General features: G+C 49.3%; 1 protein-coding gene across 20 annotated transcripts in view; it reads right to left on the bottom strand.

Moving 5' to 3' along the window:
• Positions 1-22,662, bottom strand: part of BCORL1 (BCL6 corepressor like 1) — a 76,608-nt gene extending 53,946 nt beyond the window's left edge. For 4 of the 20 annotated variants that reach the window (XM_078362279.1, XM_078362288.1, XM_017968659.4 and 1 more), the window contains exons 1-2: positions 21,817-21,962; positions 21,191-21,270 (exon numbers count right to left, since the gene is read on the bottom strand). The gene's annotated coding sequence lies outside the window, so the exon portion shown is untranslated. Of the gene's footprint in view, positions 1-18,019; positions 18,081-18,511; positions 18,556-20,182; positions 20,311-21,159; positions 21,271-21,816; positions 21,963-22,545 lie in introns of those variants that run through there. The other 16 variants (XM_008989874.5, XM_035287978.3, XM_035287976.3 and 13 more) reach the window with 8 other exon arrangements.
• Between the last annotated feature and the right edge of the window lie 360 nt (positions 22,663-23,022).

Here is a 23,022-nt window from a genome sequence, read left to right as displayed (position 1 = left end):
TATCTGTTTCCATAAACCTGCTCCCCACCCCCCATGCCCAGTACGCAGCATGTTTCCTAGCTTACTTAATAGCACTACTGTCCCCTAGCTTGGAAATTTCCGCCTTGTCATCTTGAACTCCTTATCTCCCCTGCCACCCATATTCAATCAGAAGTCACACCTTAATAATGCCATCTCCAGTGTTGTCTTCTACCCTTCTTGCCACTACCCTGGTGCAGGCCCTCATCAGCTCTCACCCAGAATATTACATTCACCTCTTAACTGCTCCCTCTGCCTTCAATTTCTTGATTCTACAATCAATTCATCTTCTAAAGCACCAGTTCGATCATGTCACTCCCTCCCTCCTCAAACACTTTCAATAGCTTTCCCCAGCCTCTAGCATCAAGCCAGCCATTCTCAGCACAGCCTCCAGGGCCCTCATAACCTGGCCTCAAACCTCCTCTCCAGCCTCCTCTTCCACCACATCCTGCCATTTCCCTACCACTCTCACCATCCGCAGCTCCCAGCCCTTCCCAAACATACCATCCAGTTTCAGGACTCTTCTGCCTCCTCACCCTGAAACGGCCTCTCCTGGTTCCCCCTCTTCCTCTCCCTGTCTTCCCTCAAGACTCAGCTTAAATGTCATCTTGTCATCCCCCCCAGCCCCAGCCCTGGAGTTCAGTTAACCCCTCCCTCTCTGGTTCTCCTCAAAATTTAACCCTATCTCTTCCACAGCACTGGTTCTTATTCTCCTCTCTAGCTTGGTTAGTTGAGGGCATGGCATGGTCGTCTCCCCCACCAGACAATCAGCTACCTAAGGTAAGAAATAGCATCCTTCAGCTGGGCATAGTGGCTCACGCCTGTATTCCCAGCACTTTCGGAGGTGGAGGCAGGAAGACCACAAGGTCAGGAGTTCGAGACCAGCCTGACCAACATGGTGAAGCCTGTCTCTACTAAAAATACAAAAATTAGCTGGGTGTGGTGGCACATGCCTGTAATCCCAGCTACTCAGAAAACTGAGGAAGGAGAATCGATTGACTTCAGGAGGTGGAGGTTGCAGTGAGCTGAGATCGCAGCACTGCACCCCAGCTTAGGCAACACAGCGAGACTCCATCTCAAAAAAAAAAAATCATTTTTTGTCTTTGATTCCTCTACAACACCTTACCTATAGTAACCACTCAGTAAATGCATGTTATGTGGAACTGAATTCTGGATAAGAACTGAAGTGATGGCCCTGAGAAATCACAAAAAGCAAAGTCACCCCCCTCCAACTGCCACACGCACAAAAGCATCCACTATGTTTGCTTACTATAGAAATATCTTTGTATTCCAGGCCAGGCGTGGTGGCTCACGCCTGTAATACCAGCACTTTGGGAGGCCAAGGTGGGAGAATCACCTGAGGTCGGGAATTCAAGACTAGCCTGACCAACATGGAGAAACCCCGTCTCTACTAAAAATACAAAAATTAGCCAGGCATGGTGGTGCATGACTGTAATCCCAGCTACTTGGGAGGCTGAGGCAGGAGAATCGCTTGAATCAAGGAGGCAGAGGTTACAGTGAGCTGAGATTGTGCTATTGCACTCCAGCCTAGGCAACGAGTAAAACTCTGCCTCAAAAAGCAAAAAGAAAGAAAGAAAGAAAAGAAAAGAAAGAAAAAAGAAAAACCTTTGTTCTCCAATGAAAAAACTATACACTGCCTTTGTATAACCTTCTGGGCTACCTGATTTTAGCTCAGGTTATTGTCTTCAAGCTATTTTGCATCTCTGTAAATGGCAAGTAACTGATGGATATGCAAAGTCTGTCTTGTCCCACAGAGTTTGGATTCACTTTCCTTCCCACTGTGGAAAAACTACTTTTGCCTCCATTTGCAATTCAGTTCCTTTACTCCATATAAATTTGTGCTTTTTGACTTTTTGTTTGAACCAGCTATAACATCTGTCTGGTTCTCTTGTTGATTAATGAGTAAAATAAAATCTTTAACACGTGTTCATTTTTATATCTGTACGAGTCATGATTTTTTACCTTTTTTTCTGACAATTATCTTTTAACATTGCAAGACAGTTATGTGGGTTAGCATAATTTTAGAAATATTTTTAACAAGGACCCCGTTCCCTGAACATCTTGGTTAATCAAGTTTTGACTGTTTCTCAGAATATCTTGGAATATCCCCACTTTAACAAACAACACTGGCTCACACCTGTAATCCCAGAACTTTGGGAGGTTGAGATGGGAGGATCACTTGAGGCCAGGTGTTCAAGACCAGCCTGGGTAACATGGCGAAACCCCATCTCTACAAAAAATACAAAAAAAAAAAAAAATAACAGGACATGATGGCAGGTGCCATAGTCCCAGCTACTTGGGAAGCTGAGGTGGGAGGATAACCTGAGCCCAGGAGGTCAAGGCTGCAGTGAGCTGAGATTGTGTCACTGCACTCCAGCCTGGGTGACTGTGAAACCCTGTCTAAAAACTCAAAAACAAAAACAAAACCAGCTCAGCCAATTGGCTGATACTCCAGGTACTCTTTTCATCTTTTCTCTCTACCAAGCATTAGAGGACTCAGCCAGGCGTGGTGGCTCACACCTATAATCCCAGCACATGGGAGGCCAAGGTGGGTGGATGACCTGAGGTCAGGAGTTCCAGACCAGCCTGACAGATATGATGAAACCCCATCTCTACTAAAAATACAAAAATTAACTGGGCATGGTGGTGGGCACCTGTAGTCCCAGCTACTTGGAAGTCTGAGGCAGGAAAATGGCTTGAACCCAGGAGGCGGAGGTTGCAGTGAGCTGAGATGGTGCCACTGTACTCCACCCTATGCAACAGACTCTGTTAAAAAAAAAATTAGAGGACTCAAGCAATGGAAGGGGCTGTTCTTGACATAAAAGCATTTCAGCCCAGTGCAGTGGCCTGTAATCCCACCTGTAATCCCAGCACCTTGGAAGGCGGAGGCAGGTGAGTCACTTGAACTCAGGAGTTCAAGATGAGCCTGGGCAACATGCAAAGCCCCATCTCTACTAAAAATACAAAAAATAGCCAGGTATGCACATCTGTGGTTCCTGCTACTTGGGAAACTGAGGTCGGAGGACCACTTGAGCCCAGGTGGCAGAGGTTGTAGTGAGCTGAGATTGTGCCACTGCACTCCAGCCTGGGCAACAGAGAGAGACCCTATCTCAAAAAAAAAGATGTGTTTCAAAACAAAGTACAAGTTTTAATTGCTACCTAAGTATCTATAGGCAGCAGACATTAGTGACAATGGATTTTTCACTCTCAGGTTTCGTTTGTTCTATTTAGAGAGGATTAGTAGTACGTAGGGTCTGGGACAGAAATCAGAAGGGGAACTCTGGCATTTGGAAACAGAACATCATATAACATCACCTAGATAATGAGCTCTTAGGCCAAAAATACATAAATAAATAATAAAACCAAGTTAAAACATCAAAATGATTACTACATAATATATGTTATGACCACATAAAGAGCAACGCTGATTCTAGATGCCCCCATTTTCACAAGATCCTCAAGATGGAGCATCCACTTAAATCTTTGCCTCCCAATTTTCTATCCCGATTTTGTCCTAAGAGCACTACTTCCTATCTGAAGCCGAGTACTGCTAATTAACAGTAGCCTTTGCAAATGAGGGGAGTTTTAGAAACATGAGTAGAAGACTGACACTGAGTTATGTTGTCTATACAAGAAGCCAAAGCTTGGTCTTCCCGAGCCAGATGGAAAGCAAAGGGAACCTCTAAAGCGGCACTAGAGAACAGGGTCCTGACTGTGTAAATGCTCACAGAAGGGAGGAGCCAGGACCATCAATGTCAAACAACGTTTCCCCAGCCAGAATCACCCAGGAGCTTGTTCAAGATAGATTCCTAGGTCTCAGTCCTGAAGATTCTGATTCCCTAGGGGTTTGTTTTATTATATTATATCTAATCAAATTAATATCCCAGGGGAGGTGAGCAAAAAGGAAAAGCCTTTCAGGCATACCACACTTGGTAGGCGCCGCTGGTTTACACACTTGTATGCAGGCTTGCTTTTGCTTGAAGCACCGGTACTCATGTGTTCTCCCTTCCCACCTCCCCCCGTCACTCCGCCCACTCTCCTTCTCTCTGATGGGAATCATCACATCAAAAGCAAAGTTCCAAAAAGGAACTTGGAAGAAACCTGGTAATCCCAAATGACCCAGGAAGCGCAGGCACAAGGATATGAAATACCTCAAAGGATTTTCCCAGATGTCACAACCATGTAATTCTTAAAGAAATGAACAGCTGCATGGCCCAAGAACCAATGCTGGTCACTGCCTGGAAGGCAGAGGAACCACTGTGAGCTATCCCTAGTTTGAGGGGAAAAACTCAAAGGACATATCCAACTCATGGGGAAAAAAAAGGAGAGCACATCCTCTGCCAACCCAAAGCCATAAGTGTAGCTGAAATATATATATGTAAACCTTCAATTTAGAAGCCACATGCACAGAGAAGTAAAAGGCCTGCCCAAAAAATGAATCCAACAAATGGGCAGTTGAGAGCAGGTAGCCAGAGACAATCACCACACTGCAGAACAGGGGAAACCAAAAAGAAAATGCTCTTTCTGGGAGGGGAATCACTTTTTTTTTTTTTTTGAGACAGAGTCTCACTTTGTCACCCAGGCTGGAGTGCAATGGTGCAATCTTGGCTCACTGCAACCTCCGCCTCCTGGGTTCAAGCGATTCTCCTGCCTCTTCCTCCTCAGTAGCTGGGATTACAGGTGTGTGCCAGCACACCAGGTTAATTTTTGTATTTTTAGTAGAGACGGGGTTTCACCATGTTGACCAGGCTGGTCTCGAACTCCTGACTTCGTGATCAGCCCACCTCAGCCTCCCAAAGTGCTGGGATTATAGGCATGAGCCACTGGGCCTGACTGCAATAACTTTAAAATGGTGAAAAATGGCAGCTAAGCTGAGGGCGAGTGGGGAGTGGAAGAGAAACCATGATAAAGCAGAGATCCTTAAAACAAATCCAAATAGAACACACTGGAAGACAAGGGCAGGTGTAATAGGCATAAAAGAAAAGCCTATGACATGTAACAACCAAAAAGGAAAAAAATGAAATAGGGGAAACTGACATATTTCACCATCATGAGCCAAACTGAAATACTGTGGGGAAGCACTGAAGACAGACATTTTAGAAAAGTTTAGAGAGAATGTGTTCTCAAAAGGGGAGGAATAATATTAAATTATAGCCCATGTCAGGGCTGGGGGATTTAGTAATAGGGGACAGGCAGCACTAAAATCTCGAAAGAGATTTTACAGATGGGGTAGGATTTTTGTTTTGTTTTGTTTTGAAATGAAGATGCCAAAACAGGCAGATTTCACAACAATTACAAGCAAAAGCATCATTGTCACCATGCATATGAGGAAGAGAAGGACATTCAAGGAGGTAACAGAGAGAGCATCTATCTGACAAATGTTTTTGACTGAGGTAGGCCCTGTTTAGAAAGTTTTTAACCTTAAAAAGGACCAGGCCCTGTGTGGGGGCTCACGTCTATAATCCCAGCACTTTGGGAGCCCGAGGCAGTAGGACTGCTTGAGTCCAGGAGTTTGAGACCAGCCTGGGCAACATAGTGAGACCTCTCTCTACAAAAAATAACAATAACAATAATAATAATAATAGCCTGGTGTGATGGTGCACACCTGTGGTCCGAGCTACTCAGGAGACAACGGTGGGAGGCATCCCTTGAGCCCAGGATGTCGAGGCTGCAGTGAGCTGAGGTTGCGCCACCACACTGCAGCCTGGGTGACAAAGTAAGACCCTGTCTCAAAAATAAATAAATAAAAGAAATGATCAGACAGGGTGTTCATGCAGCTGAAAAGTACTTCAGGATTATGTAGCTCCCTTTGTGGCCAAAGACCCCTTAAGCTCTCAGAACACTCAGAGCTGGCAATGTATAGAACACAACTAGGTCTTTTACATATAGCATGAAACCTACCCATTTATTTATGCTTGGACTCTACTACAGAGACAGCAAACTAGAAACCCAAGCTTAAGAAGCTCTCATTTAAACAAAATGTGGTCGTGCTCCCCCAGGTTCCTTCTGGTTCATACTGCCTGGTGACCTGGAAGCAATTATGACTTTAAAAAATGAAAGAGCTGGAAAATATTCTTCTTGAATCCTGGCCCCGAATCTGTCCTCAAGAGGATAGGCGTGGCCAGTAGACAGTTTAAGGAGGAGGGCTGGGTCAGTGATGACTAATGAGTAAAAAAAACCAACTTTGGGACCTACTCCTCCAATAGAGACCCAGAACTCTTGGTAAAGCTCCCATAAGACAGAGGCAAACTTTACAGCAGCAAAAGGAGAGGCCACCCCATCATTCCACTTAAGGAACACAGCATCTAAGACACCCCTGAGGAGAACCAAGCGACCACTGACACTGAGATTTCAGGGCTAAAGGGAAAAGGGCATGACTTCTGCTCAGAAGTCTTTTAGAGAGAAGGCAAAACTGCTCATTGTTTTCCATGGGAAAGTGTACACATACCCAGCAAGGACAACTTTACCTGGCTTTAGATGTGGAACTCCTACTACAGAGCTTGCCCTCCTGATTACTCTGCCTTCTTCCACGTGTATTCAACAGATGGTGTTAGGAAACTAACATTCTTGTTTTCCCTACTTCACTGCATACCGCAACCCCTGCCCCCAGTGAGGAAGTTCCCCCAATTTAAACCGTTCTGGCCGGGTGCAGTGGCTCATGTCTGTAATCCCCACATTTTGAGAGGCAGAGGTGGGTGAATCACTAGAGGTCAGGAGTTCAAGACCAGCCTGACCAACACAACAAAACTCTGTCTCTACTAAAAATACAAAATTAGCTGTGCATGGTGGTACGCGCCTGTGATCCCAGCTACTTGGGAGGCTGAAGCAGGAGAATCGCTTGAACCTGGGAGGCAGAGGTTGCAGTGAGCCAAGATCAGGCCACTACACTCCAGCCCGGGTGACAGAGCTAGACTCCGTGTCAAAATAAATAAATAAACTGTTCTTTAATGATTTAATACATATAAGCGTATTCTAAAATTCTCCTCAGGCTTTCCCCCCAATATCTATATCCCCTCATCTTTCCCTACCATTAACCAAGTATCATTCCCTGAAACTCAAGAGTCCCAGAGACACACCAGGTGCAGTGGCTAATGCCTGTAATCCTGGCACTTTGGGAGGCCGGGGTGGGCAGATCACCAGGCCAGGAGTTTGAGACCAGCCTTGATCAACACAGTGTAACCCCATCTCTACTAAAAAATACCAAAATTAGCCAGGCATGGTGGTGTGCATCTATAATCCCAGCTACTCAGGAGGCTGAGGCAGGAGAATCGCTTGAACCTGGGAGGCAGAGATTGCAGTGAGCCAAGATCATGCCACTGCACTCTAGCCTGAGTAACAGAGCGAGACTCCATCTCAAAAAAAAAAGAGTCCCATAGACATGCCCCAAACACTTTACTTTGCTTCCCTTCATGCCAAGAGGGTTCCTCTACCACCACACACAAAAAATCAACTAGAAATAATCTGCCAGGCAATTTAAAGGAGGAAGAAGGGCCCTTTGTGCCGTTCATCCCAAAGTTCTGCCTGACTAAAAGTCTATTCTAGCACTTTCTACTTCCCCTGGATTTTTTTTCCTATCCAAATATTTCCACTGGTATCTACCCCAAGGGATCAGTCTTATAAGGCATATTGTATCCTTTTCCCAGATACATGAATTCTGGTACTTAGTGGGAAGCCTAAGTAGTTGCCGCCACACGGGTGTAGCATGGACACCTTCATAGACTCTTTGGGTACTTCCATGTCTAAAACCTCACCTATAAACATTTATGAGACTGGATACAAAGGAATGTTAACTGCCTGTTAAACACATGAGTGTTTACTCATTCAAATGAATGGAGTTACCCCAAAGTAGTCGCCTCAGGACGCTGGACAGTCATCTCAGCTGAGCAGCCAGGGCTCGCAATCTCCCTGGAGCTCCTCTGTGAGCATTAGCATCCAGATACATGCTACACCCTTTTCACTCTCCTCACTAGTGCTGGATCCCATCCTTTCAGGGTCAATCTGATGTTTAGGAATATCCAAAATCCATTCAGAACCATCTACTCCAATAGCAGCAATACTAGACAGAACCATCTTATCAAGTGATGCCTTGAAAAGTGATATACTCTAGCACCCATAGCCTACACTGGGGTGGGAAAACTTGGAGAACACTCCCAGTTCCCACTTCTCAGCCATCTCAGACTATCTCTCTATGTCCATTTACCATGTCACCTACAAATGGGAATAAACTACTAGTCCCTACCGAAAATGGAATAATATGAACACACTTATAAAAGAGCATGGTGGCTCACACCTGTAATCCCAGCACTTTGGGAGGTCGAGGCGGGAGGATCCCTGGAGGTCAGGAGTTCGAGACCAGCCTGGCAAACATGGTGAAACCCTGTCTCCACTAAAAATACAAAAATTTAGCTAAGCAGTATAGTGACTGGTACCTGTAATCCCAGCTACTTGGGAGGCTGAGGCAGCAGAATCTCTTGAACCTGGGGGTCAGAACTGAGATTGTGCCATTACACTCCAGCCTAAGCCACAAAAGTGTGACTCAGTCTCAAAACAAAACAAAAAGGACCACAGGTAATCTATTACAAGAATGAAGTCATCCAATGCAAAAGTTTTAATCTTTCGCTTACATTTCTTTTTCTTTTTCTTTTCTTTTCTTTCTTTTTTTTGAGATGGGTCTTGCTCTGTAACCCAGCCTAGAGTACAATGGAATGATCATGGCTGACTACAGCCTTGACCTTCCAGGCTCAAGCAATCCTCCCACCTCAGCCTCTCAAGCAGTTGTGAGTATAGGTGTATGCCACCACACCTGGCTAATAGAAAAATTCTTCAGTACAGTTAGGTTCTCCCTGTGTTGCCTAGGTTGGTCTCAAATTCCTGGTCTCAAACGATCCTCCTGCCTTTGCCTCCCAAAGTGCTAAGATTACAGGCATGAGCTAGCGTGCCTGGCCTCACTTACATTTTCATACCACCAGATTCTTTTTGCTTTCTACCTATTGTTATGATACTTTTTTCCTATTATTCAAACAGGACTCACTTCCATTTCCTGCTGTAATAAAATCATTTTATCCATTTAACAAAAATACCTCCTCATAGCTTTATACTAGACCTAGGCTCTAGCTACAAGATTTTATACAACTTCTAGATGTCATAGACATCTAGAAAACTTAAGTGATCATTGTGAAATTAATCAGTTCCTTCAAAATGCAAAGCAACCTCAAAATGTCACCCTAAATAGCTAGGGTTATTTTTTGAGTACTTCTAATTTCCGATAGACCAAAAACATGAATTGGCTTTCCTTAATCTTGTTCTTCACTACAACCATGAAAATATTTAGTGCATTTTTCACACTCCAAAGTTGAATCATTATAATATGAGACATTCTGAATCCCTTTTGAGATCTTCTGGGTCCTGCCTGCCATAGACTGTGACAGTGGCCCTCTGGTGTCTCCATTTCAATATGCCATATTCATGATATGCAATTTTTCATCTAAAGATGATTCCTGGCCAGGAATACTGGTTCATGCCTGTAATCCCAACACTTTGAAAGGCCGGGGCAGGCAGATCGCTTGAGCCCAGGAGTTCCAGACCAGCCTTGGCAACATGGTGAAACCCCATCTCTAAAAAAATACAAAAATTAGCCAGCCCCTGGTCCCCAAATAAATAAATATATAAATAAAAATTGTTTTAAAAAAGACATTTCTTCCTCATCCAACTTTTGCTTTTATAAAGGTCTCCTGGACTACATATACAGATATTTGGAAAGACCATTATCAGGTTATTCTTTCTATTCTCTCACAATAGACTAGACTTAGCTATTGGGTTCAACTAACTTTATATATGTTACTCATTCAAAGGTATATCTATATAGCTTTCATTAAAAAGTATTAGCTCAAAGAGTGGTTGTTGTTATTTTGAGACTGGGTCTCAACTCTGTCGCCCGGGGTTAAGGGCAGTGGCATAATCACAGCTTGCTGTAGCTGTAGTCCTGGGCTCAAACAGCCCTCCCACCTCAGCTTCCCAAGTAGCTGGGACTACAGGCACATGCCACCATGCCTGGCACCACAAAACCCAGGTAATTTTTGTATTATTTTATAGAGACAGGGTCTTGCCACATTGCCCAGGCTGGTCTTGAACTCCTGGATTCAAGCGATCCGCCCACGTCGGCCTCCCAAAGTACTTTATTATCAGTGGAGCCACAGGAAAGACTTCATGGGCAAGGCTGCTACAGGAGCTCAAATAGAGGTGGAAAAAGGGTGAAGGAAAGGTGAGAGAGGGTCTGATAGCTACCTGCTGCCCAGGTGAGAATGAGCATAAACAAAGGGTTAAGCATCACATGAAGGGCATGGGGGGTCCTTGGAGGTGTGGGACCCACAGAACCAATCAGATGGGCTCCCTGAGGCTACCTGACCAGAACTTCGGGTACCTGATAAGCAGGATGGCCACGAAGGGGCCCGGAGAGGAGAGGAAGGCAATGTAGCTGCCTGCTGGCACAGGATGCCTTCGCCAGCAAGACCAGGAAACGGCAGTACTCAGGACCCAGCTCAAGCCAGCAGTGGAATATCTATAATAAGGACTGGAAGCTCACTGCCCCAACAAAAATGATGCTGCCGCTTAATTCAACTCTGATATAGAATTATTATTCTTTGTGGGTCACTGTGACACTGTAAAATGTTTTGTTCCTAGCAGATGGTATAAGCTTTGTGAATGTTTGCTGGGAAAAAAAAAAGGCCTGAGCCACTGCCTCTGCCTCAGAGTTTCAGACTTGCACTATTGAATCATCCTGCTACCAGTCCATAGGTTCCCCAAGACTATTATATTAGGTTCGTGCAAAAGTAATTGCAGTTTCTGCCATTGAAACTAATGACAAAAACTGCAATAATTTTTGCACCAACCTAATAGAAAGAATATTCTTGGCCAGGCGTGGTGACTCAAGCCTGTAATCCAAGCACTTTGGAGGCCAAGGTGGACGGATCATGTGAGGTCGGGAGTTCAAGACTAGCCTGACCAACATGGTGAAAACCCATCTTTAAAAAAAAGATATATATATATATATATTCTTGGCCATCATGGTGGCTCACACCTGCAATCCCAGTACTTTGAAAGGCTGAGGCAGAAAGATCCCTTGAGTCTAGGAGCTTCAGACCAGCCCAGGCAACATAGAGAAGATGCTGTCTCTATAAAAAGTAAAAAACCAATTTTTTGAAATAAAGTGTTATTCTGTTGCCCAGGCTGGAGTGCAATGTTGTGATTATAGGTCACCACAGCCTTGATCTCCCGGGCTCAATCGATCCTCCCACTGCAGTCTCCAGAGAAGCTAGGACCACAGATGTGGCTATCACACCCAGCTAATTTTTGTATTTTTTGTAGAGGTGGAGTTTTGCCATGTTGTCCAGGCTAGTCTCAAACTCTTGGGCCCAGGCGATCTACCAGCCTCGGCCCCTCAAAGTGGTGGGATTATAGGTGTGAGCCACTGTGCCTGGCTCAAAATATTTTTTAAAAATTGGCTGGGCCTGGTGGTACCGGCCTGTGGCCCTAGCTACTCGGGAGGCTGAAGTGGAAAGATCACTTGAGTCTGGGAGGTCGAAGTTGCAGTGAGCCGTGTTCACACAACTGTACTCCAGCCTGGGCAGTACAGCAAGACTCCATCTCAAAAACAAAAATAAAATAAAAAGAATATTTTCTGCCAGGCACAGTGGCTCATGCCTATAATCCTAGCACTTTGGGAAGCCAAGACAGGAGGAATGCTTGAGCTCAGGCATTTGAGAGTAGCCTGGGCAACATAGGGAAATCTCGTCTCTACTAAAAATAAAAATTAAAAAAAAAAATTGTCCGGGCGTGGTGGCCTGTCCCAGCTACTCGGGAGGCTGAAGCAACAGAGTCAGACCCTGTCTCAAAAATAAATAAATAGGCCAGGCACAGTGGCTCACACTTGTAATCCTAGCACTTTGGGAGGCCAAGGTGGATGGATCACTTGAGGTCAGGAGTTCGAGATCAGCCTGACCAACATGGCAAAACCCCATCTCTACTAGAAAAAAAATACAAAAATCAGCTAGGTGTGGTGGCGGGTGCCTGTAATCCCAGCTACTCGGAAGGCTGAGGCAGAAGAATCACTTGAACCCAGGAGGCGGACGTTGATGTGAGTTGAGATTGCACCATTGTACTCCAGCCTGGGCAACAAGAGCAAAATTGTCTCAATAAATAAATAAATAAAATACAAAAAATAGCTGGGTGTGGTAGCTCACAGCTGTAGTTCCAGTTACTCGGGAGGCTGAGGCAGAAGAATCGCTTGAACCCAGGAGGCAGAGGTTGTAGTGAGCCGAGATCACGCCACTGCACTCTAGCCTGGGCAACAGAGTGAGACTTGGTTTCAAAATAAATAAATAAATTAATTAAATTAAAATAAAATAAACACAGCAGTCCTTTTCAAAAAGCAATGGTTTTTAAAAATGTCACCCATGGCACAAAATGTCCCCTAAAGTTTCAACTGGATGTACACGCCTCAGTTCCTGTCCTGAAATACTTAGTGATGTTACAGCATAGCAGTTAAAGAGGTCGCCACTTCCACCTCAAAGGTAGATGCAGTGATGAGTCAAGCTCTTTCTTCCTAGCACATTGTAAATGCTAAATGTGTACTAATACAACAGGAATATGGAGAAAGAGGACAGAGAATCAAGAAATAAGGGAACCAGTCAGGAGTTGTTGATAGTTTTCATGCTGCCTCCATGTTTACTATAACATAATAGAATACAATTGAAAAAGAAAAATCAGATAATAATATAATAATAGGTCCCATTTATTGGCACCTACTATGGGCCTGGCATCATTTTGTGTAATCCTCACAGCCCTATGAAATTGGTGTTATCATCTCCACTGTATAGATGAGAAAACTGAGGCTCAAGAAAGCTAAGTGAGTTGGGCGTGGTGGCCCACGCCTGTAATCCCTGCACTTTGGGAGACTGAGGCGGGAGGATCACCTGAGGTCAGGAGTTGGAGACCAGCCTGGCCAACATGACAAAACCCCATCTCTATTAAAAATACAAAAATTAGCCAGGCATGGGGACAGGTGCTTGTAATCCCAGCTACTTGGGAGGCCAAGCTGTGAGAACTGCTTGATTCCAGGAGGCGAAGGTTGCAGTGAGCTGAGATTGTGCCACTATACTCCAGCCTGGCCAACAGAGTGAGATTCTGTCTCAAAAAAAAAGAAAGTTAAGTGAAGGCCTGGCATGGTGGCTTGCGCCTGTAATCCCAACACTTTGGGAGGCTGAGGTGGGTGGATCACTTCAGGTTAGGAGTTCGAGACCAGCCTAGCCAACATGGTGAAGCCCATCCCTACTAAAGATACAAAAATTATCAGGGTATGGTGGTGGGTGCCTGTAATCCCAGCTACTCAGGAGGCTGAGGAGGGAGAATAGTTTGAACCTGGGAAGAAGAGGTTGCAATGAGCCAAGATAGCACCACTGCACTCCAGCCTGGGTGACAGAGCAAGACTCCAATGCAAAAAAAAAAAGAAAGAAAGAAAGAAAGAAAGAAAGAAAGAAAGAAAGAAAGAAAGAAAAAGAAAGTTAATTGAAGGCCTGGTGCAGTGGCTCATGCCTGTAATCCCAACAACATTTTGGGAGGTTGAGATGGGGAGATCACAATCACTTAAGGTCAGAAGTTCGAGAGTGGCCTGGCCAACATGGTGAAGCCGCATCTGTACTAAAAATACAAAAATTAGCCAGGCATGGTGGTGGGCACCTGTAATCCCAGTTACTCAGGAGCCTGAGATGGGAGAATAGCTTGAATCCAGGAGGCAGAGGTTGCAGTGAGCTGAGATTTCGCCACTGCACTCTAGCCTGGGTGACAGAGTTAGACTCCATCTCGCGGGGCGGGGGGGAAGTTAAGTGACTTGCCTCCTACCACACAGCTAGGAAGTAGAAGAGCAAGCACTCTAACCTGAAGTTGTCTGTCTCCAAAGGCCCCCCAGGTAATTCTGACGAGCTCAAGTTTGAGAAGCACTGTACTATACTAACTGGGGTGTGGTACCACCAAGTTCAACTGAGTAAAGCCTCATCATCAGAAGATAATTATCTCAAGGATTCAAGTATCGAGTGCATCAACTCACCTCTGTGATCATAGTCACATACAGTGCACTTCTCCACAAAACTTGGAAGAAAACAAAAATCTGCTTGTTCTCCTTGCCCCTGGACATCAGCATTGTAACAAAACTCAACTGTACCCTTAAATGGCACTAACACTATGATTTCTAGGCATACCTTAATAATGAGGTAACCAAATTTTATTTCTTAGCAGACCGACAGTAAAGAAGCCCAAAACACAAAGCTTTCCCCGCTCCTTGGTACTCTGGATTCCTCACGGACCTTTAGCTTGAGGTTTTCTTAAAATCCAAATGAAGAGGTATCCTGCCTCACATACTGTGATGAGTAAATCTGAAAACTACCACATTTTACAAATAATACATCAGTTCTATTCTAATTCATCAAAATCCATTGACCAGGGAAAATAAGACCTTGACATGCAGCCTGAAGTTACTTTTAAAAAAAAAAATCCTTTTTTATGCTTTATGGCAAAAGGGTGGCTTCTGCTTAGAATAAAAAAGAAGGAAACTAGAACAGCGTATTTGAATTGTGGGGATAGAAACACAGAGTTAAATTGTACTCTTGACCAGAATGAAACTTCAGTTCACCAAAGAAAGTTCTCATCATAAAAGATTGCTTTTAAGTTATGAACAGTGGGAAAGGGAATGATTTAATTTAGAAAGGGAATCGTTTCTATATTATTTTAAGGATAACCATTCAAAAATGGGCATTATTAAAGCCTAGTCATATGTGAAATTATATCAAATACTGTACTAGTTTCCCAGTGGCTGAAAAGTAGGTATTACCTCCCTCTTTGGCCATCCTGACACTAAACGTTCTGGCAAGCATGGACTCATACCTAATCCAAACTCCGGCTTGAAGAAACTTCCCTTCTCTTTGAAAACTCGAAGGCTGAGGGTCTTCCCTCCGGGATATGTAATCATCAGTGGCTTCTCCCTTTTCCTGTTCTCCCCAACAGTGTGCCACTTTCCCCAGCGCCCTCTCCGTTCCACTCCAGTGTTCACTTTCCCAAACTTGACCTCGAGTTTCTTCGCTCTGATTCTGATGTTGATTGGCCCTGAAGAACAGCTCTCTACTCTCTTTGACTGTTCTATTTCATCCCAAGCTTAGATCAGCCCAGAATCAATGAATTACTCCATTTGGCCTGCAGTCCAAGCCCTGATTAGAGCCTCTCTTCCATGCCCCTAACCCCACCCTCCAATTCTGGCCCACAGGCTCTCATGCCACTCACTGTTCTTTATCCAGTTTCACCCTGAAATTTTCATTACTCATGTCTGATACCTAGGATTCTTCCCACCTGCAGACTGGAAACACTGGTGTATTCCCACTTTTTCCTTCGTTCAAGGCCACTCTATTTAGGACAGTGAATCCCTCCCCCCATTCAGTATCCTTACTTTAGTCTAGATTTTCTAACTAATGTTTAGATGTGTAAGGCCTGGATCCCAGCTAACCTCTGCTTCCCAGGCCCTCCCAGGGCAGTGGCTATCAAAGGCAAGTTTTTCCATTCCCTAACACCAGCTCTAAAAGACATCTGAGTAAACGTCTTCCTCCTTTGGCTCTTAATTCCTCTCTTTTTGTCTCATATTCTGCCTTTTTAACCTGTATATAATCTCTAAGTTTCCTATTTCCTTATGGATAAATATGCTTGTATTTCTCTCTAAATGCCAGTTTCTCCCCAACCCTACTTTTACCCCAGATCTTCCTTCTCTCTACCCCAACATTAGTGATTCCAGCATGAAACTGTAAAGAGCTTTAAGAGTTCTTCAAACTTTGCTGTGTAAAACATTGTCCTGGAGATTCCAAGATCTGACTTTTTCCTTAGTTGGCCCTTGGGACCAGGAATGATCACCTCTTTTCCTTTCATTGCTCAACCAACCTTCTTCCTGACTTCTCTTTCTTGCCTTCCTGCCTTCTAGTGTCCAAGTCCTTTTGTTCTCATAATTCTGTTTCTGTCAAAGAAGTCCTTTCCTACAACCCATAATCCAGACTAAAATTGTCTTTCTTTTTTTTTAGATGGAGTCTCGCTCTATTGCCCAGGCTGGAGTACAGTGGCACGATCTTGGCTCACTGCAATCTCCACCTGCCGGGTTCAAGCCATTCTTGTGCCTCCACCTTCCAAGTACCTGGGATTACAGGCAGACCCCCACCACACCTGACTAATGTTTGTGTTTTTAATAGAAATGGGGTTTCGACATGTTGGCCAGGTTGGTCTTGAACTCCTGACCTCAAGTGATCCGCCTGCCTCAGCCTCCCAAACTGCTGGAATTACAGGCATAAGCCACCGCACCTGGCCCATTTTTTTCTATTTCATGAACTGCATCATAAATAAAGCAGAGCCCTCTGGAGGAACCCCCTTTTCTTCCCAAGAATGTCTACGTCATTGAGAAAGAGATCCTCCCTCTTTCTCTACCCTTTCCTGGCAAATCAAAATAGCCAGACCCACATAAGTGTTCCTGGTGCAGCCATCATGTCTTATGGAACTCCCTGCACTCTGCCAGATGCAGACTCCAGCAGCAGAGCTTGCCAGGGCCTTAGCTTTTCTTTGCCCTACGCCAACAATTTGATTTGCTGTCCCTTCCTTATTGGCCTATCCTAAAAACAACAACAACAACAACAAAAAACTAGTTCTCTGAACTCAGATATCAGTGCCCCCTCTCCTTCCTCCATCAATGACTTACAGCCAAGACAAAAAGAAACTGGGCCGGGTGGATCACCTGAGGTCAGGAGTTCAAGACCACCTGGCCAAAATTGGGAAACTCCGTCTCTACCAAAAATACAAAAAATTAGCCAGGTGTGGTAGCGGGGCTTGTAGTCCCAGCTACTCTGGAGGGTAAAGCAGGAGAATTGCTTGAACCCAGGAGGCGGAGGTTTCAATGAGCTGAGATTGTGCTACTGTACTCCATCCAGCCCAGGCAACAGAGTGAGACTCCATCTCAAAAAAAAAAAAAAAAAAGAAAAAGAAACGAAACCTGCCCTTGCTGCAAAGCTGGTATCAGGATCAGCCCTCTTAAGGTCAATTTAGTCAGGGTCTGTGCCCCAAGGCCTGTGCCTTTCATCCCTCACATCTGCCCCAAGGGCAATTGCCTAAGTTTCCCTGTCAAAAGATGTCCGCCTAACAACATCCTCATGACTTAGTCAAGATGGCCACGTCCCTAAACTCCACTATCAATCTTTAGATTCTCTTGACTCACCAAGCCCCTTGCTCCTCCCAGCTCCCTCAGTCTTTACTACTAACTTTTTACCTCCCTTGAAATTGTACAGGCTCCTCCCCAGCCTTTTGCTTCTATTTGGAGCCCTGGGATGATTCTTAAAATTAGGTTATCCCATTTAATCCCCAATGGAATCCCCCAAATTTCTTTCCTACATACTGTCATCTTTAGTATCACTGGTGAGATCACCATCCAATTAAAGTGCCCTAAACTCTGCAACAAACATCCTCCGCTGTGCCAACTACCATCTCCCCCATAATAAAGCTTCCTCAATTCCAATGGTCAAGGACAAGACATATTAACAGTTAAGTAGATGACCTTTAAAGTCCCTTCCAACCTTGAAATTTTACTATCAACCTAATCCACACCCAACCCCAAATGTATCCACATTTAATTTTCCATGTAACTCAACGGCGTGCTTTTATTAAAGAGCATTCTAAGTTCAAAGAAGCACAGGGCTAAACACTGTAACACTAACCTACAACTCATCTCTAGAAGTCTCACGGAAGATTTTTGCAATTGTATTCCACCTCTGTACCACAGGGACGACCTCCAAACTGCCTTAAGAGTAGCCAAGCTATGACACAAAGTTACCGGGCCCCCTTCCCACACTCGTGTAAAGAGCCTCTAAACCCTAGGCTAGGTGCTTGCTTGCCAAAGGATGCTTGTCCTTACCGTCTACTCAGCAGACACCAAGAATGAGGATCACCCCTACGACAGTTTCCATCAGCCAACACTGAAAATTTCAAAACAATAAAACAAAAACATAGTGCTAGTGCTTCCACTCAGGGAGAGGAGATGCAAGCGGAATAGAAGGGCACCCCCACGGGCCTGTGCTGTTGGCCTCCCGGGTTTGCAGTGTTTCCCTCCCACCTTTCCCCTCGACCACGTCTTTCCCTACAACGGGCTCCCGCACCTCCATAACGCGAAATCCCCAGCCGAGGTGCGGCCGGCTCCTCCCAGCCTTGCCCCGGACGTCCCTCTGGCCCAGCCTTCCTCTCGGCGGGACCCCGGCGAAGAGGGCCCCCTCCACAGTCCAGTTCACCTCCCTATCCCTTCCCCGGCCTCTTAGCTCCCCTGCAGGGCTATGTCCCGAAGCCGAACCTCGAGGAGCCAAGCCCACGAGGCCCGTCGCGGGACCCACACCCCCCTTCCTTCTCCCAGCACCTCGTCCTCCATGCACCCGGCCCCCGGGGCTCCTCGTCGTCGTCGTCCCGGCTCGTACCGCCCCCCGTCGGGGGCTCCACCCCCCGCCTGCCCCCGCCCCCAGGACGGCCCCCTCCCCACCGCGCGCCGCCTGCGCCCTCTGCCCCGGCACGGGACTCTCTTTGGCCTCCGTTCCCCGCCCAGAAGCGGCGGCGGCGGCAGCGGCGGCAACGGCTGCGGCGGCCCCAGCAGGAGCAGCAGCGGCGGCGGCGGCAGCGGCGGCGGCAGCAGCGCCGCCCCGGCCCCGCCCCGCCGCCCGCCGGAGCCCCACGCCCCGCCCGCCCGCCCCGCCGCCGGACTGCTCCCCCCGAAGCCCACCACTAAGCCCTCCCACTCCCCGGCCGCGATCCGCTCGAATCCAGCTCCGCTGGGCCTGCTGTCCGTTCCTCACGCCCCTTAGGACCCGGGGTGGGGGAGCCCTGGGGTTCGCGGCCATCCCTCTCCCTCCTTCTCCAAGGGCCGGGGGATTGCCCCTGATCCCGAAACCCGGCCCCGTAACCGGAGCCTCCCTCCTTCCAGCCCTCGGCTTCGCTCGCCGACCCCTTGCCTCCAGGCCTGGCGCGAAGCGGGTGGAGGGCTTGCACGCCGGATCTCCCCCCTGGCTTGCTGGGGCTAGTGTGAATTGCCCCCATCTCATCTTCCTTCAATTTAAGCCCCCTCCCCGCCGCGCCCGGCCCGGCGGCCCCCGCCCCTAGAGCCAGGGCAGCGGAGCCAGGGCGCTCCGAAGTCATCCCCCGCCTTTTTTCCAGGGACTCGGATAATTGCCCCTGCCCCCATCACAGCACTCCCACTCCCGAACCCAGGCCCCGCCGCCACCTAGGGGTACCCCTTACCCTACGGTTCCCGCACCCCAGCGCCGGGAAGAAAGCAGCCCTGAAGAGCACCCGTCTCACCTCCCCTCTGAGGTTGGAGGGTATTTTCTCTTGGTCTCTTCAAGACTTGATCACGGACACCCCCCCCCAAAAAAAACAAGCCTTTTCTCGCCCTGCCCTGCTAGCCAGCCTCCCTTCACGAAGATCGTCCGATCCTTGGATCCGGGGTTGGGGTCAGGTAGTTAACAAGACCATAGCCTCCACCTCCCTTTCCGAGAAGTGGGGTAATTCCTATGGTTCCCCCCCCAGGATCAACCGACCCCCGTTTCCATGGAGACCCCCGCCCAGCCGGGAAGAAGACTCTCTCGGATCGTGGCGAACAAGACTCACCTGGCTAAGAGAGAAGGGGGTCGAGGAGGGGGCAGGGCAAGGCAGGGGATGGGGTACTAAGGTGGGAAGTGGAGGGGAGCTGTCCCGAAGGGAGGGGCGAAGACAGAGCAAGCTCCAGGGAGCGCTACGTCCGGGGACACGAAGAGGACGGCGCCCCCGGGGGGCAAGCCGAGCGGCCACAGGGAGAAGAAGGGACAGGGTTGGAGAAAGGCTTAAGATAGAAAGAAGCGGGTGGGGGGATACGAAAAAGCCGGGGAGTCAAAAGGGGTGGAGGGGTTGGGGGAGAGAGAAAAAAGACGCACCTGTTCCCGGGTCGGCTCCGCGGGGAGGCTCAGGCCGCCACCCGGGCTCCCTCTTACTCCCTCTTAACCGCCACCCGCCTAATACTGCCCAGATCTGATGCCCCCCTCCGCCCCTTATCACCACCGACCTCCTTCTCCTCTCTCTCCGCGGCGGCAGCGGTCGGACTCTAGGAACTGAGAGGAAGAAGGGAGGGCTCAGCAAAGCGGAGGAGAGACAGAGCCACACACTGGCAGCAGCCGCGGCGAGCGAAAGAGTGAGGGGGAGAGCGGTGTGTGTGTGTGTGTCTGTGTGCGAGCGAAGCCTGGTGGAGTGGGTGCCGGTCGCAGGGCTCGACGGGAAGTGGAGTCCGGCTGGGTCCGCAGGCGGCGCCAACCCCCGCGCCATCGGACTACAACTCCCAGAATGCCGCATACGCGGGTTGGGGGGAACGGGGAGGAGGAGGCGAAGGGAGGGAGCCAGCAAGAGAGGGAGGGACGAAAGCAGGGAGCAAGCGGCGGCGAAGGGGGCAGAGCCAAGCAGCCCCGGTGACACTGGGAGGGGAGGAGAGGAGGAGGGGATCGCTCAGAAGACCGAGCGGATTCCGGAGAGGGAGGCAGCAGTGGCTGCAGCAAGCCGGGCAAAAAGCTAGACTCCCGGGAGAGGCGGAGGCGCTCAATCTGCGGGCTGCAGGAGCCCCACGCCCCCCCCTCACCTCGACGTTCCTCAAAAGGGGAGGTTGAGGAAGGGAGACGGTCAATGAGTCAGGGCCAAGGGGTTCTCTCCCTTTCTTCCAAGGCTCTCCACCTTTTGCCCCGACCTGACTTTCTCAGGCCACCGGTGCCGATCCAGTGTGCCAATCTGGAGACCCCAGATCTCCTCTGCCCCGCAGCACAGAACAGACGCATTCAATCCCCTTCTCCCAGGGGCCTGAGGGAGGCTCCCCTTGCAGGCAGGGCGTGACTCCCCCTTCTTCCCGCCCCCCCTACCGTCGTCGCCACCCCCCATCTCCCTCCCCGGAACCCCTCCCCTGAAGCCGGGGCTCGCCTCTCTTTCTCCCCGCCAAGACACGGAGTCCCTCTGGGGACGACTACCCAGCCCCATCCCTTATACTGGGCCCCTACCCACCAGTATCCCCTTCTTAGCGTTGCCCCCTCACCGAAGTAATGGTGGGGGCGACCTGAGTTGAACTGGTGTCTACTTTCCCTCCGAGGCTAGCCGTCCTTCGCCAAGCCGACCCTGTGTAGAAATAGAGAAGCACATTAATACTCCAGTATCCCCTCCCCCCCAGGTTTGGATACGCGTGGAAGTGGCTCACAAGAAAGAGGGGTTGATAGTGGAAGTGAGCTGAGGGTGAATCCCAATCTTCAAACCTCATCCCTGCTGTGGAAATCCAGGTATTCGTCCTTTTGCTTAAAAGCCACTAAATCGCTTGGATGGGGGGGTAAATTAAGCCCCAATGTCCACGCGACTTGAAGCGACGCTACCTTGTAGGAATAAGATACGAACCAGGTTGCCGACGCGAGAAGGAAAGTATACCCCTCGTCGCCGTCCACCCCCATAAACACATACCCCTAGGAAAGTCAGAGGGCTGAAGAAGGGGGAAGACGATAGGAGTGCTGGAGAGTAAAAAGATTGTGGCGGGGAGGGTCCGCGGCCCCCCCATGAGAACAGAATCCAGATGCTAAGAGGTGGGTGGGGGGTGCGGCAAACCGTAGACGGTGTCTTTCCTCGCTTTTCCCGGAATCCCCGCCCGATCACCGTCTAACACTCGGAGTTGCTTACCACTCTGTCCCCTAGCCCCATTTGTGCGCGTGAGGCGGCCGGAGCCCGGGAAGCCCGGGCACAAACTCCGCGGAAGCTGGCCTTCGCTGCCGCCGCGCTGCCGCGGGCCTCCCTCCCTCCGCTCGCGGCCCCGCCGATCTACCTTCGCCCCTGGTCGAGCCAGACCCCGCTCACAACTCCACGCCCCTACTCCACCCCCCGCTCTCCCTCCCCTCGCCCTCTCCCTGCGGGTCCGGCCCAGCCCCTAGCGCCGCCCCGCCCTACCGCTCGGTCCAGAGCCCAGCAAGTGCCCCGAACTCGCCCCCCGCCCCCACGCCCAGGCCAGTCCGGCCAGGCCTGGTTTCCCCCTCCCGCCGCGCCCCGCCCCCGAATCCACGTCCTACTTTGCCACCCAACTCGGCCCGGTCCCGGTTCGGCCCGCGCCCACGCCACCGGAGTCCCCGATTCGGTCCGGTGTACGGCTACCTACCCCGCCCTTGTCTGGGTGCCGGCCTGGCCCGCTGCCTGCGCCCGCCGAGCCGGCCCAAGCGCGCGGTCCGGGTCCAGGTCCAGGTGCCGGCCTCGGTCGCGGCAATATTGCCGCGACTCGCCACGAGGGCTCGTTCCACGCAAGATCGGAACCCACACAGGGAGGGGGCCGCGGGAAGCAAGTTTCTTTATCCTCCCCCCACCCCTGCCGCAGGGCCGCACCATTCCCCCACCACCCCCGCCTCACGGCGCCCCCTTTACCTGAGCAGAGCCCCCTGCCACTGCTGCAACTTTGCTCTTCTCCACGCCGCCGGGGAAGCGGGCGAAGCAGGAGGAGGGAGGTGGCGGGGGGGTGCTGGGATCAGGCCGCTGGGCTCCGGGAGGACACGTGGGGGAGGAGGGGAAGAAGGAGGAGGAAGGGGGGGCGGGCCTGCAGTTCTCGGGGCTCCCCCTGCCAGCCCCGGGGAAGCCGGAACCTCGCCAGTCAGCCGCAGACCCCGCACTGGCCACGGGGGAAGAACGAAGCCACCTTCCTTGGCCAGCCCCCCGCTCCAGGAAGAGGGGTCGAACAACGCGCCGTTGGAGTCGGATAGCGAGCGTTTTCGCCCGTGTTCTGTGTGACTCTCTTCCCCCTGTTTAGCCTCAGTGTATGTTGGGGGGACGCGAAGGGTCTTGCGTGCGGTGGCTGGACGCCCCGCCCCTCTCCCGGCCCCCTACTTCCCCACCCTGGGCAACCTC

This window comes from Callithrix jacchus, chromosome X (assembly GCF_049354715.1).
Source record: "Callithrix jacchus isolate 240 chromosome X, calJac240_pri, whole genome shotgun sequence".
In the NCBI taxonomy this organism is placed as follows: domain Eukaryota; kingdom Metazoa; phylum Chordata; class Mammalia; order Primates; family Cebidae; genus Callithrix; species Callithrix jacchus.
The sequence above is the reverse complement of the archived record's forward strand: the minus strand, read 5'-3'. Positions and strand labels throughout refer to the sequence as shown.